This window comes from Cryptomeria japonica, chromosome 1 (genome assembly GCF_030272615.1).
Source record: "Cryptomeria japonica chromosome 1, Sugi_1.0, whole genome shotgun sequence".
In the NCBI taxonomy this organism is placed as follows: Eukaryota; Viridiplantae; Streptophyta; class Pinopsida; order Cupressales; family Cupressaceae; genus Cryptomeria; species Cryptomeria japonica.
The window spans coordinates 50,013,772-50,030,246 of record NC_081405.1 but is presented as its reverse complement, the minus strand read 5'-3'; positions in this window follow the sequence as shown (position 1 = coordinate 50,030,246).

The window sequence follows — 16,475 nt, the reverse complement described above, 5'->3', positions numbered from 1 at the left end:
AATCTGATGGGCTACCAGAGTGTCTAGAGACCAGAAAACCCTACCTCAATAAAGTAATTCCTCCAAGAAATAGAATTAAATACACAGGGCTATGGTTCCAAACTTGAAAGAGTGTTTCTTCTTCCCACATTGAACAAAATTCTCCAAAAATTGTTAACACGGGATTTCACAAAGGTCAAAATCCTTGTTTAGCTTCGCCATCTCATATGCCATGTGAACTGTCATGGCTGAAATAGAGTTTTCCCTGTTTGTGAAATAGATTTTATTTTCGAACATCATTAATAGATATTTAACCGCTAGATTCTAGACATTGTCAATGGCTAAATAGCTCTTACCAAAAGTTGCATTGGTTAAGTCCATGATAATCTTGTTCTTGGAAGATTTTGGTCTAGAGATCTCACTGGAGTCACTCAAACCAGTAATGACTTTCATTACATCCTTGGTTATGAGGTGATTTTGGTCTAACCAAATAAATCCATCATGAAACTTGGTTGTGCTCATTAATCATCTTCTTGGTCCACAAATCTAGCATCTTTCTGTGATGACCAAATTCTTCGAGCTTGACATGGACATAGGACCTAACATCTTTCACCAGAACGACCCCAATGGGTATGTTCAAGAAGGCTCCAATCGGATTTGTCTCTATCTCTTTGTACGACGTCTTTGTGAATACAAGTCGGGGCTTGGAGGCAACATCAACTATGATAGGAGTGGCCATGATCTCCAACTCTACAAGATGCAAACCTTGATCGAACTTTTCCGAAGAAACCCTAAGCTCGTTGATCGCCTTGACTGCCTTCAATACTCTTAATTGCTTGTTTAATTCAAATTGAAGTGAAATATATTGAAGCACTATCCTTATATTATTTTATGTAGAACTTCACATTAAATGGGCATGAGTTGTCTTCCACATTTTTTTATTTTCGTAACAACCTGCCAGATCCTATGATGAGTTATGAAATTGATAACCGAACTTCTTCTCTGTCAGTATTACAACTTCATACTACTCTGGTAGGTGATAAGGATATTCTTTAAGATTACACCCCCTAGGCCAAAGCTGCAAACTTTCTAATTTCCAAATGAGGTGCTTGCACCGGAGCTGGGTGCTCATGCATTTGTTGTCTCCTTCTTTCTCCAAATCTTTTTCATTTCAACTTTTACATCCTCCACATTAATCTTCTTTACTGGATTAATTGGATTTTGAATCTCATTTCTTCTACACTGTCTTGCCATATGTCTGGATTTGTTGTTGTTGTAACACTTGATGCTCACCAGATTTTGTCTTGACCTGCACTGGTTAGCTTTGTATCCAATAATATTGCATGTATAACATCTTCCTCTATTGTAATTATATCTATTCTGATTTATAACCGGATACCTACATTGATTGGATTTATGACCATATTTATTGCATGTCTAACGTCTACCAAAAAATGGATTAGAAGTTTGATTCATACTACTTCTACATTCTATTGCCTTATGTCCTACTCTATTACATTTGTAACAAGAACCATTAAAGGAGGTATTTTTCATACTTACCTGCTACTTGACCAGAGACTTACCCTTTTCTTCCTTGGTAGCTTCTTCTTTTAATGGAGGTGATTCAGTTATGGAATGTGAACATTCACTGGTTTTATCCTTTGATTCCTTCTTGGTTTTTGGAACATCCTTTTTATCAGATTTACCAGATTCAATCTTTCTCTCTTGTTTCCTTTCTTTCTCTAGATCTACCTTTAGAGATGTCACTTCTTGCTTTAGCTTCTCACATTATTCTGATTTGCATTTCATAATTTTGTTCGGGTGTTGTTTGGTCTTCTCATCATCCTCATTTTTATTTCATAGATCTGCAATAGTGTTGTTTGCTTGCTTGAGTTCCTCACTGACTTCTTTATGCCTTATTGTAAACTTCTAGATCTTCTCTCTTAGCTTCTTGATGCATTCATTTTCTAGTTGGACATTTTCTTTTTATATCTTTGTTTTTAGATTCTACCGCCTCAATTTCTTTAGGAGCATTTCTCAAATCTTCATTTAAATCAATAAGTTCAACATTTTGGATCTCCTTTGAGTGGTTAAACTCTTCGAAAGGACTTGGCTCTGATACCAATTGTTGAATATCTAGAATACAAAGAGGGGAGGGGTGAACCAATATTCCCTTGAACTTATTAAAACTTCCAACTAACCAATCACATAGCATAATCTACATGCAGTAAATGAAATACACATAACACCAGATTTTATACATGGAAAAACCAATATGGTAAAAACCATGGAGAGATAGTTCTCTCAAGAATGATGTAATATGTAACCGGTTACACGATACAAGGTGTGGCTCACTGTCTGAATACAAAAAATGGCCTACAACCAGATAACAAAATTTTAATTGTTATAGTTGCATCTGTCATATGCATGAGCTGCAATTCCTTTGAAGTACATAAGTTGTCTCATACATTCATTGTACTTGATTCCCACACCAAAAATATACATCCACAGTCTTTTCGCATATACATTTAGTACACAAAATAGTTTTCTTCAACAACGATGCATCTAATATGCAACACATATGGCAATATATATCCACATCTATCTGACTATCAAGTCGGCTCAACTAAAAAGGGCGAGACCAAACTTTCCACATGCTACAACAATTAAAATATCTTCACACGGTGTTGACTTCCATCTTGAATTGTTAAATGCCTTGTAGAGAACGCTTCCAGAATATTCGGATAGGACTGGATCTAAAATATCTTGAGACATCTTCTTTTATCGTATCCAGATAAGACTGGACCCAAAAACAACTTCTGGTAAAGGTGAATGCCGGACCTCGAAGCTGTGCATACACACATTGCATAATAAAGAGATATTGCATATGTGAAGCAAACTTCCGAACTGAACTACATACATACATGTCATATCAAACATGTCATTCATGAAATCAATGACAACAATGACAATAGACCAACACATCTTCCTCAATTTATCAGACTACATTGAGACAAGGGTTTGCATGCACGTACCGCAATCACACTAATTGCATAGGCAGTCTTTCTAGCAAGCAAGGCCACACAAGATAGCAAGTTTGCAAGTGAAAAAGATGAACTTGTCATCCCAATTTATTCGCAGTATCCACCAACTATGCTTACATCGCCATAAATGCATTTTTTTGTTATAACTCAAAAATTTAATATTGTGTTTTGTTGTTGTTCATAGTCGACACTCTGGACCAACTAAAACTTTCGGTAACCTTCAAACATATAATCCTATTCTCTATCACGCTGAAAGAATTTCAACATCCTAACCAAAAAGGGTGGGTACATAAGGTCTGCATTCAGTTCTCCCTCTTGATATGTGCATGTCAGTATTAGTTTTCAAAAGAGGAATCAACACCAATAGTAGGTGTGGACCCATCCTTGGTCTTTATTGCTAGATTTTTGTCAGATTTCTTTGCCCATATATTTTGTGTCTTCTCCCTTTCTATTTTAATATTAGTCTTCTTTTCTGAACCATTCCCTTCTCTATAGAGTTTGGCAATATGTCTAATTTTTTTATAGCTATAACATACTAGACCTTGTTGAGACCTATTTCTATTTGTACTCCCATTCCTTCTAAATTTAGAAGTACATTCAACAACCTCATGCCCATAGATGTTGCAGAAATAAGAATATCCTTTGAAAGATTGAACATATCCATATCTATTCCAGTTTACCCAACTTTTGTACGCATTAGTCTTGTGTCCAAATTTATTGCAATTGTAACATCGACCATTAAACATTTGATATTTGACCTAACTTCTACATTCACTAGCTTTATTCCCAACTATATTACATGAGAAACAGTTACCATTGAAATTTGACGAGTACATAGTTTGGACACGATGAGTCTTTTTGAAGTTCTTCTTGTTTTGACCTATGCAAACCCTAGTTGATCATCATTATTGTTCATCAATCCATCCTTGATATTTCCCTTTCTTTTATCTTCTTTGCTTGGAATTTTGGAGCTTTCACCCTTATTAAATTCGAGTCTGCCCTTATCTTTGTTGTATTTTTGAGCCCTCAATATCACATCAAGCATTTCACAACCACCTTTAAGCTTCATCCTTTGTCAATATTTTATTTTTCATCCTTCAATTCCTCTTTCAACATAGTCACTTCCTTTCCAAGTTTGGTACATTCTTAAGTCTTGTCATTTAGCTTTGTTTCTAGATCATCCACAGTCTTTCTTCCTTCATCAAGTAATTTTCTCAGATAGACAAACTTTTCTTCTTCTTTCTTGCATTTCTTTATACTTTCATCTAGATTTGTCGAAGCATATCTTAGTTCTCCTTCCATATCAACAATAGCTTCAGGATTCCACTGATCCAGAGCCATATTCTCTTCTTTAGATGTAGTGTTCAAATCTTGAATCTACCTCAATGGTTAAACTGCTTATATAGGAACCTGGTTCTAATTCCAATTGTTGAACACTCTATTGTTGAGAGGGGGTAAATCAACCAATTCAAAATATTTAATCTTAAATAATGACTTGCTTATATATGAAAAAAAATCAAATCAAAGAACACATGAACACTAAGATTTTATGTGGAAAATTTAAAATGGGAAAAACCATGGTGAGAAGAAAACTCACTTTATATATGTAGTGTCATAAAATTTCTACCCTAGCAATTTTTGACTGCATTAGGGTCCTCATGCATGCGAGATCGAATCCTCTAGCTTGATCCGAGACTAGAGGCTACTCAACCCTCGGAATCAACTTCTTTCTTGGCTTCCCACCACCCTATATGCACTCTGCCCTCGAGAAAGGAGTAGGATAGGGGTGTGGCGCGCTTGTCCCCCCTAGGAAAGGGGCATGGCACCCTTGTCCTCCCAGGACAGGGGCATGGCACCCATGTCCTTGCCCTATTTTAGGGAAGGACCTTTCCTAGAGCATGCATTGTAGGTTGTGCAGTGAGTGGGAAAACTCCCTCGATGTCGGTCTATGACGAAAATCAAAATCAGTAACATGTATTTAAGAGGCATTTGTCCTCTCATTTGCATACGTGGGATAAGATTGGATTTGGTCAAGTTGCATAAGCGATCAAGCATTCAAGCATTCTTTTCCAGCATTGAGCATTCTCAAGTCTCCCTTCAAGGCTAGGTGTTGCATCCAAGTCAAGGATTCAACCATTGAAGAGGAGATTGATTCGAACATTCAATTCTACACAAACATTTCTATCAACATTGCTATCACAACCTCACTTGAGGTGATTTACAATTCATTTTTTCATTTAAATCTACTTGCAAGTACTTTCTTTCTTTATTTGGTTATTTCCAAAACTGGGGTTTGACCTAAAGGCAAACCCCCAATCCCAACCCATTTTCCTCTCTTTTCCGTGTGTAGGTTGCAAGTGTGCAACTGTACTTTTGGATTCAGGCTCCATTTGCACAGGCAGAAAAACCCTTTTCATTTCGCGGATTTTTTCGGAGGAGCGTGTACATTCCCGCCATGGTCCGGGCTCCTCAAATTCATAGGGCGACTTCGTCTCCACATATTACTGCCAGATATAGGTGCATAGCTTCATCCCATACTCCGATCTCAAGTTATAATTAGTTCTTTTTCAGTTTTGCACTACATAATTCAATCAATTCCTTTCCATTTCAAATAGGAAGAGGGGATTATCTTATCATTCCTATTTCAGGCTAAGGTGCACCACCTTAGAACAAGATACAATATTTATTTGCACTAGTTAAATAACACCTCTTCAAGGCAAGATACAATGTAATAATTTATGTAACATTGAGATGTAAAAAAGAGACATTTTTTGGAATGCTAAAGATAGTTCACAATTCAATACCCTTTTGAAACAGCCTTCGTTTTGGCTCTTCTGCTTGTTTGAACCTTTTGCCCTTTTTTTTTCGAATATCTTTTCACTCTTAATACAATGATTTAGTCTCCTATATATATTAATCACTATCTCAATATCATCCACTAGGTTGGCCTAGGGAGATGTAACGTATCCAAGAAAAACCATCGGCCAAAAAGAAATCTTTGAGGTAAAGGGAGAAGGAAAAATAAGTGTGTGAGGAATCACATTATGCTAACACACCTTCTAGATACTTTCAGAGTAGCCCTCATACAACCACACACAACCACTTGAACCAAAGAAAATCAGGTCAACCACAAATGCTAATACCACTCATAACTTTCCCAAACTTCAATGCGGACCAAAAACCATGTATGACTCCAATGTATGATTTGAAGGGACCAAAAACCATTGTTCGTGTGACTCCACCAACAGGCAAGCTGAGGAACTCAAACAAAAATCACTTCTATTGTAAGTCTCATAGTCACTTGAAAAACTAAGATATAGATAGAGTATACACTTATGCCTACTAACCTGAAACCGAAGTCATTTGATGTAAACTCGTCATATACAGAATCGAAAAGATATGACAAACTGTTCACCAAAATAGTCAGGCAATATTGAAAGACAACACTGGTATGCATAAAACATCGATAAAGCTTTAGAGATATTTCTATATATCATTATTTTTCTATCACAAGAATCTATTAATATCTTCCATACATCCGCACAACTCTTGCACACCCTTATATCAACTACATAACTTAGAACTAGTTTCAGACCCAGGAATTGGTTAAGTGTCCCTTCTAGACCAATAAGTTTGACGTCAATAACAAGCAAGACTCGTGATTGAACACCCTTTTTATTCATTTTCCTTCTGTCTTGGTTGTTATTTAATCTCTCTTGCATTTTTTGAACTTCTTGAACATTTTCAGAACACACTAATGCTCCATTGTTGCATTGTTTTACTTGCAGCTTCTACCACCTTTAATTCTACCATCATCAAGACACCTCGTGGAGCTTCACAGTCTCAAGGTTGTTGTTGTTCTTCATTCCAACATGATTTATTTCTTTTATTTTTGAGGGTGGTAGCTCTTTGGATCTCTTTTCATTTATTATCTTGTTTATTAGCATATAATTCATATTTTGTTTATGTCTTTTTGTCTACAATCTTGTCTAAGGTTGTCTATGGAGATGAAAACAACAAAGTGGGGGTTTGATTGAGGCAAAACTCTTAACACTTCCTCACAAATATTTTTCTTTGGTCTTATGTGTGTAAGTTCAAGTGGAGAAGATCGTCACCCTTGTTGGAGCTTTATTTGTGATTTTTGGTGATATCTCTTCACTTTCTTCTTGTCATTTAATCACTTTAGTTATGTTCAATACTTCCTACATTTGGTGTTTTCATAGTGTTTAGTCTTTAGAATGTGATATAGTTTGTTCTATATCTTTTTGTGGTAGCCTTTGTGTTCTATACATATACAACACTTGCACATTTCTCTATCGTCCTATACCTATGCGTTCATCCTAGATAGAGAACTCACTAAGTTGCATGGAAGGCCTCTAAGACTTGTGATTTCATCTTTTGTCATCTAAACAATCTAGATAATTAGCATAGTTGAATAAATTAGCTTTATCTTAAATAGTGAACAAGATTAGAGGTTGTTATTACCGTGGGTTTGTTTTGAGTGGAGAGTTGAAACTCACATTCTCGAGGGGTTTAGTTACCCTTCATAGTGGTTCAATTTTCACACTTTACAAGCATTCAACAACAAAGAAGGTGCATCATCATCATCATCATCATATATAAGTGATAGTGAAACATGTATATCTACATCATAGACTCAAGAAGAGGTAAATCAAGACAAGTTCTTGAAATCAAATCTATAGATGTATATGAAAATATATCATGAGATAGGATTTCTGAGTACAAAATCACATGCTTCAAGATCCTTAGAGTATTGGGTGCATATAAGAATCAAGTAGTAGTTATCATGATCATAGGCCACAAAAGATTCATCACTAAAAATTATAGTGATATAGGAAGTGAGCTTGGTGAGGAAACATTCCAACATACATCCATAATAAATATGTAGCAAATAAAATACAGTCTCAAACCTTAATGTACAAAGATAAATTATATAAGAATGAGATAAGGTTTTATGTACATTAAGAGTTCAATCAATTTTCAAATTTGAAGGTGAAATCATAATGAGATGATCAAAGATGGGTAGGGTAAGAGTGATAGCACACAACAAATCACAAACCTTGGGAGAATAGATACGATGATGAAAAAAGAACAAATAAGATCAAAATATCAACAAGATTTGAAAGATGATAATGCAATCAAGTATAGATCTAAAACCATAAAATAGAAAATGTATAAGCTCTAAAGTGAAAACCTAGGATGGTACATAAGATCGTATAGATTCGACAAAGTATAAAGAAAAATAAAATTCCCTAAGCCTTATGTGGGATAATTAATTCATGCACATACACATCAACATAAATTAGTCTATATTAATTAATGTTGTATTTGGGAATTAAGAAAGACGTATATTAAATTCTATTTTGAGAAATTTAATGCAATGGATTAGTGTACTTATCTATAGGAGCAATGCATATGGAAAAGATTTCTGTTACATAAAATTCCACTTGTCTTGGGACTTAAAATGGTTCCCTTATATCTAAAATCTATCTTAAAGTTACAACAATATGTTAAATTTGTAATCGGTTGACTTTATGAGTTTGGGTCAATTTTCTGAGTGTGAATATATCATGGAGCCTCTTGATCGAATAGGATTAGATGTGTGTCCATGCTTTTTCTTTTCTCTTCACTTATTGTCAAGGAATTAAATACTTTAAAATGACTTAAGGAGGATGTTATGTCATCAATTACCCAATAGAGAGATTGTCTTTATCATTGCGTTGAAGACTGATAAGCAACAAGAAAGAATGTAAATGTATATGATGACAATTCTAAAATAAATATTGTTTCTTTTGTTGCACCAATTAAAGCATTCTTCTAAAAAATGCTCATTAATGTGAATGGTTGTCATTGATTCTCAAATATGAATTAATGTTGGAAATATTGTTGTCACTGATGTTAAAGGGGAATTAATGTCGAGATAATTTATTATTGACATTGTAGCATCATAAATTGTAATCCATATAATTCACACCTCATTCTTGTGCCCCTACTTGAGTGTGTCCTATCCTAGTTTTTCCCTGGGCTCGTTTTGGCCCATTTTACTCCAAATCTGATGTCACCCTGGTGCATGGCTAAGTAGAACCCATCCTGGGAACTTTCACTCATGTTTGCTTGCTTGTTGGCCTTGTTTTGGGAGGACGAGGGTGCTCAGGGTGCCTTGGGTGCCATGGTCTCCCTTAAATAGGCCCAACTTAAATAAGATAGGGCACTTTCCCTCCCCAATGGATTTTGGTCCATGTGCCTCAATGTGACCATTGGAGGTCAACATAATTTGTAATTTACCTAGGGAAACCTATATAAAGACATCCTATCAATTCACTTTAGATCAAAGACTCCATCCATGCTTTATCACTTCATACCCCATTATTCATGTATCACCAAGCAGTCATCATCAAGCATTCTCAAGCATTCAAGGCAACATTCCATCCCACCATATTCTTCAAGAATCATGGAGAAAATCACATCAATTCTCATGCAATCATGTGTGTTTGATTTGGTCATGTTCTTGTTATATCAAGTCATTTTATTGCACTAGCATTTGTGATCGCATCTAAAGAGCATTGCATCATCAACTTCAATCAGTCATTGTAGATATGAGGTATTATGATACAATGTTTACTTTAGCATTTCAATTACTATTTAAATCCAAGGTTAATTCCAAAGTTGGGGTTTGAACTAAGGAAAACCCCCATCGACAACCCTATTTCTTTCTTTCCATGTGCATAAAATTATCTCAGGAGCCGTGAGTGAGAAATCATGTAGTGTAGATGATGACAATCGGGCTCAGACTTTGAAGGCACGAAAAGTGGAGGACCAAGACAACCGGGTCCCCTTGGTCCCGATAATTTTTGACGATATTTTGACAGTGGATTTTGTGTGTCATCTTGATCTGAAAAAGATCTAGTTTGTCTACCCCCAATATTTGGAGGAACAGGGTGACCTTCTCCCCTTGGTCTCTACAATTCGACCTAATCTTTTCACATAGGTTCCGATCAATTTTGCATCCTCAGATCCTAGTTTACAGCTAAGTGATATCTAAAATATTTTGTTACTGTTAGTTTCCCATTATTTGCACTAGATATAGTATTACAACTTAACCCTAATTACAATTCAATTTCAACTCTAACAAGCAAAGGATTAATCTGAATTGAATTCAGTCAATTTAGGATTGGATCAATCAAATTATCTTTCCTTAATGTAAGGTTTGTTCAAGGTGATATTAGTGGCTTTATCATCCCTCAAGGTGTTGAATCCCTAAATTCCAACACCTTACAAATGTCAAAGGAGGTTTAATTAGAGATACTTGTTTAGTTTCAAATATAAATACTTGAATTTTAAGGGTTGGCCAACCTGTGTATTAATAATAAAATAAATTTATTTATATGAAAAAGTTACCTGACTTACTTGGTAAAATAAATACTTGGAAGATTAAAATAAATTTATTTGTGTGCAAAAGTTGGTCGAGCTCCTTGGTGAAATTAAATAAAAATTATTATTTTCATTAGAGGTCGGCCTCTTGGGTGAAAAGGCATGATTGGGGTGTATATAAAAGATGAAGTCGAGGTAAAGAGATCATGCAATTAATGAAATATCTTTCAAATTTAGTGTAAAAGTATATTCTCCATTAATAGATTTTTACCAAACCTTTCAAGGAGATTTATAGAAATCTTCTGGAGGTGGTTTATAGCAAATTTGGAGGAGACCTAAGAACATGCTTAAGGTAAATCTTCAAGGTGATTTAATAAAATTTCATAACAGACCTTTTAAGGAGTTTTTTTATATTAGGTTTATGAAAATAACTTAGATCATATAAATGGAAAATTTGAGCATACTTATATGGAAAATTTGAGCAGACTTACACAACAGATTTGAGCAGACATATGAGTAGGATAATTAGAGTCTTATGAGTGGATTCATGGGATATTTCAACATAAAAATGTGAAGAATTTTTTGAGCAAATTAGAAAAGAGTTTTTTTAGCATATTAGAGAAGAGTTTTGAGTAGATTTGTTAAGAGATCTTGATCAAATTTGAGTTCAGATATTTTACTATACTTGTGAAGATGTTTATAACAAAAGATGTTGGTCCTTACCATAAGAAGATATTGGTGTCTCTTGCTAATTTGGCACTCAGTTGTGGGGATTGGTGTCTATTGAACATATGTTGTCATTGATGTCATTATTGTATTTGATGTCAAGAGAGTGTCATATGTGCTGGTCAATTCTATCATTAATGTGATGGAATCCAAAAGAATGAAGAATGCATAACAGTGTCATGTCATATCATAACATTTTGAGTTGTAGAAGTATTATCACTAGCTACGGTGATGGAATCAATTAAGTAATATCAATAGTATCATATTGCATCTATTCATGTTAGTGGAAGTGATCTAGAATTATGATTTGGAATGTATGAGGTAACTTACCTAGCTTGCTCTGGTAACTTGTTATGTTCTAAATTTCTTCACAATTGTAAGTTACGTCCTACAATTTTAAAAGAGAGTATGTCTACACATGTTTCATCTTATTCCAGAGTTTTTCTAAAATTGACATTCATTACACAAAAAGTTTAAAGTGGCATAAGGGGCATTGTGCTAGTTAATTAGGTAGGTTGTTGTATCAATTTGATGTGGAAAATGTTTGTAGTGTGTGCTCATCAGAGGTAGATTGTGGATGATTGTTGAGACTAGATAGGGCTACATTGGGAACCACATAGTGTGTTCTTTCTTCTCAAGTAGCATTCATGGCTTATTACACGTTTGGTTAAGGAATTTGTTGTGATCAACTTACATATATTGTTTCTATGTTTTGGGCTGACATATGAATGTAATTGTAATTGTAATGCATATTAATAGTGATCCAGGATCTCTCCTAGGAAGGAGTAGTTGTTGGAATGCTATGTAATTAGGGCTTCAAACAACTGTAATTATTACAATAACTGTTTTTCAGTTAGATTTGGTGTAATGTGAGTTGCATTCCAATCATTGTGTGTTTTCATAAAAAATCACATGCAGTGTGGGAGAGCGTCTAAAGGTTGATAAGATCAAGCACTAGATGAGTTATCAGTCTTGAAGGTTTGCATTTCTCATCTTTGTATTCTTGTAGGACTAATGGCTTACCTATTGAGTTGGTGCTTATATCTTTGTGTTAGGGACCGGTGTCTCTAATAGGTTGATGCTTGCAAACACAATTGGGATTGGTGTCTCTAGTAAGTTGGTGTCCATTTCATGTTGTATTATCTTTGTGAGGCTAAATTTGGGCAGTAGATCCGAGCAGATATTCTCATTGTGGTTTTTTCCATCTTGGATTTCCATGTATATTTGGCATTCTTTGTGTGGATGTGTGTTTTAATGTGTTGTTTAATTACTACATCATTAAGAAGATTTGTAAGAGTTGCATTGATGTTTTAACGTTCATGTTTGGAGAAGTTATTAATGGCAAATAATGTTTAACTAAGTTGAAATTGGAATATATTGATTTTGTGTGCCCTTCAATGTCTCTAGTGGGTTAATGCCTACAAATCATATAAGAGGGGATTTGTGTCTCATGAGGGTTGGTGCCTATGAAGTTTGTAAGACAAGTTTATCAAAGAAATGTTTTCATGTGGTTTTCTCTCGTAAGCTTTTCCATGTAAATCATGTATTCTTCTTGTGTTGCATAATTGTTAGATCTTATGTGAATGATATTGTGCAGTTGATATGCTTATGGTATTAAGTTTGAAAAAGTAAATGATGACCTATTATAATGATTCTCCCCTCCCCCCACCACCACTTAATATAATTGTGTGCTTGTCAATTGGTATCAGAGCTGATTCCTTCAAAAAATAATTTAACTACTTGGAGGTTAATCTCAAGGAGGACACATGGCAAGAAGAAAAGGAAATAATAAAAAAACACAATAAGAAAAGCATTAATCAACAAACAAAACCAAATGCAAGTGATGACAAAGGAGCAAGAAAAAGTTATAGGATGATAAATGGAACACATAGCAACAAAAGTGAAAGATGATATTCTTGAGTGAAGATAACTTTATGAGTGAAAGAAAAGAAGAGAATCTGGATATAAAAAAAAAAGATTAAAAGAAAGTGCATGGTGAAGACGGAAGGGAAGTGGATCTTGAAGAAGAAATTCATTATGCTTATAGAGAGATTAGGAAACATAAGAAAAGAAATTGGAAACAAGGATTATGAATCCAAGAGGATAACAGAGCTAAAGAAAAAATCACACAAAGTATTAAAGAATCAAGAAAATTGATTGTAGATCTGAAAGTTCATCTAGAAGAGGCAAAAAGGGTTGAAGAGGAGACGAAATATTGATTGAAAGTAAAGGAAGAATATTATGAAAGGTTAGAGTCCAAGAATGTTTCATTGAGAAAGGAACTAGAAAAGACATCATCCAAGCTGAACAAGAGCTTCAAGTTTGATAAGAGAATTGATATTTTGGATGATATATTAAGTTAACAGAGGTTGCCATTTAATAAGATAGGAATTGGTTATAAAGAAAATAAAAAAACCCAATAAAGAAGACTCAAAAAATACACCAAAGAAGTCAAATAAAGAAGAACTAAAAAGGTGTATTGAAGCCTAAAATGCCCTAACAAAAGTAAAAGTAGCAAGAAGAATAATCAGGATCCAAAAACGATTAACACTCCTCCAAATATTAACATGAACAAGTTTAGAAAGTCCTTCCTAATAAGACAACGATATTTTATTAGGTTCCAAAGTTTCTTTTATGGTTATTGTTATCTATGCAATCTCTTTGGTCATAGAGTAAAAGATTGTAGGACTCGTACAAGGGATTTTGGCTAGAACAAATATAGAAGTCCTTATGGATTTTAAAGAGGGAACTATAATTCTTTTGTTTCATTTGTAGATTATAATGTCATATGCTACAAACACAATAGCTATGGGCATAAAGCAAGATTTTTTAGACATTGTCTTATAGAACCTAGATAAAACAAAGGAAGTTTAAAAAAGTATATAGAAGGAAACAATAGCAAAATAATGAGAAGGAAGAATCTATGATTGTGCAAAATGCACTTCATGCAAAAATTTGAGGAGGCGCATGAATTTAGCGTGATATAATCATTACAAGATATTACAAGCTTTGTGGATTAGAAAATTCAAAGATAAATCAACTAATGCATTTTCTATATGAAGGTAATAAGAATCTCATTGTCATTGATTTCATAAGGGGGGAGAGTTATTGGAAAAAGGAAAATGATATTGTTAATGTCAAGCAGAAGTATAATAGAAAGAAGGAGATTATTTGTGAGAGTATTAGAAATCCCTTTGTCATTGATGTCAAAGGGAGAGAGTTAGAGAAAAGGGGAGAATTAGAGAAAGGAAGAGCATTAAGTTTGTCCTTCATTCACAAATGGTTTGATTGCAAGGTTGACATTAATGACAAAGGGGGATATTGTTGGAAATATTGTTGTCATTGATGTCAAAGGGGAATTAATGTCAAGATTATTTATTATTAATGTAAAAAGAGGTTTGATTAGAAAATACTCATTGAGTTTCAAATATAAATACTTGAATTTTAAGGGTTGGCCGACCTATATATTAATAATAAAATAAATTTATTTATATGAAAAAGCTAGCCTATCTCCTTGGTAAAATAAATACTTGGGGAATTAATTTTTTATTTATTTATGTGCAAAAATTGGCCAACCTCACTGGTGAAATTAAATTAAAATTATCATTTTCATTTGAGGTTGACCTCTCGAGTGAAAAGGCATGATTGGGGTATAAATAAAAGATGAAGTTGCAGTAAAGAGATTTTGTAATTAACAAAATATCTTTCAGCTTTAGAGCATAAGTATATTCTCAATTAGCAGATCTGTAGTAGACCTTTCAAGGAGATTAATAGAAGACTTTTGGAGGTGATTTATAGCAGATTCGTAGCAGACCTAATAACATATTTAAGGTAGACCTTCAAGGCTTATTTAATGCAAATTTATAGTACACCTTCAAGGCAATTTAACATAGATTTAAGGTAGACCTTCAAGGTGATTCAATGTAGATTCATAGCGAACCTTTCAAGTAGCTTTTATAGTAGATTTATGAAGACAACTTAGAGCACATGCATGGTAGATTTGAGTAGACTTGCGTACTAGATCTGATCAGACATATTAGTATGATAATGAGAGACTTATGAGAAGATCCATGAGAGATTTCAAGGCAGACTTGTGAAGAATTTTTTAGCAAATTAGTGAAGAGTTTTTTAGCATATTAGAGAAGAGTTTTGAGCATATTTGTGAAGAGATATTGATCAAATTTGAGAAGAGATTTTAGCATACTTGTGAAGAATTTTAGAACATAAGAGGTTGGAGCCTACCATAAAAAGAGATCTTGGTGTCTCTTTGTAAGCTGGTGCTTAGTCGGGATTGGTGTCTCTAATGCGTTGGTGCCTACAAATCATATAAGAGGGGATTGGTGTCTCCCGTGGGTTGATGCATACAAAGTTTGTAAGACAAGATTGTATAAACAATATTTTGTTGTGGATTTCTCTAGTAAGGGTTTCCTTATAAATCATGTGTTCTTCCCGTGTTGCATAATTGTTGTATCTTGTGTGGATGATATTGTACAACTGATATGCTCGTGGTAGTAATTTTGAAAATTTAAAAGATGGTATTATAACGGTTCACTCCCCTCTTAGTATAATCGCGTGCTCATCAAATATCATTAAATAAGTCTATATATCAATAATTACAAAATGTGTACCAAATTAGATTATGAAAAAGATTAAAAAAAAAAAAAAGGTGTGAGTTGACAAAATTTGAATTTGAATTTGAATTTTTGATATCTGAGGATTAGATTCACAAGTAAAGGATCAACCACACACCCATGAGATTGACTCAAGATAAGGGAATGATAATCATTGTGTGGGTAATAAGTACCTAGACATGAAGGATGCAATAAATGCTAAGTGAATGAAAACATATACAGAAATAGACACGAGATTAGACCAAATGAATACAAATGTCTATAAAAAATAAAGGGTGAAAGATTAGAGAATGATCCAACTCCACAAAAAAAATATATCATTTATTAATACACAATTGCATAAATAAATCGAAAACCAAATAAAAAATCGACATGAATTTCATCATTATACTTATTAATACATATATCAAATTCTAACAAAGCCTACAACAAAAGTCAAAATATCACAATTGGTGAGGATGATGGTATGTGATAAAAAACCATCCACCAAGATTAAAACTCCTAGAGGTGCATTTAGTCTATGTTCGACACTTAGATGACTTTGATAAACAAAATTCTCTTGCACACGGGTGCTTTATTGAAGAACGACTCTTGATTTAGATGTATGCTATCTCATATTGTTGTTCATTTGAGTTGGCCTATTGGTGGAGAACTTGTACTCTTGAAACTGGGGTCACAAGTTCAAATCATGCACGGGGTAAGG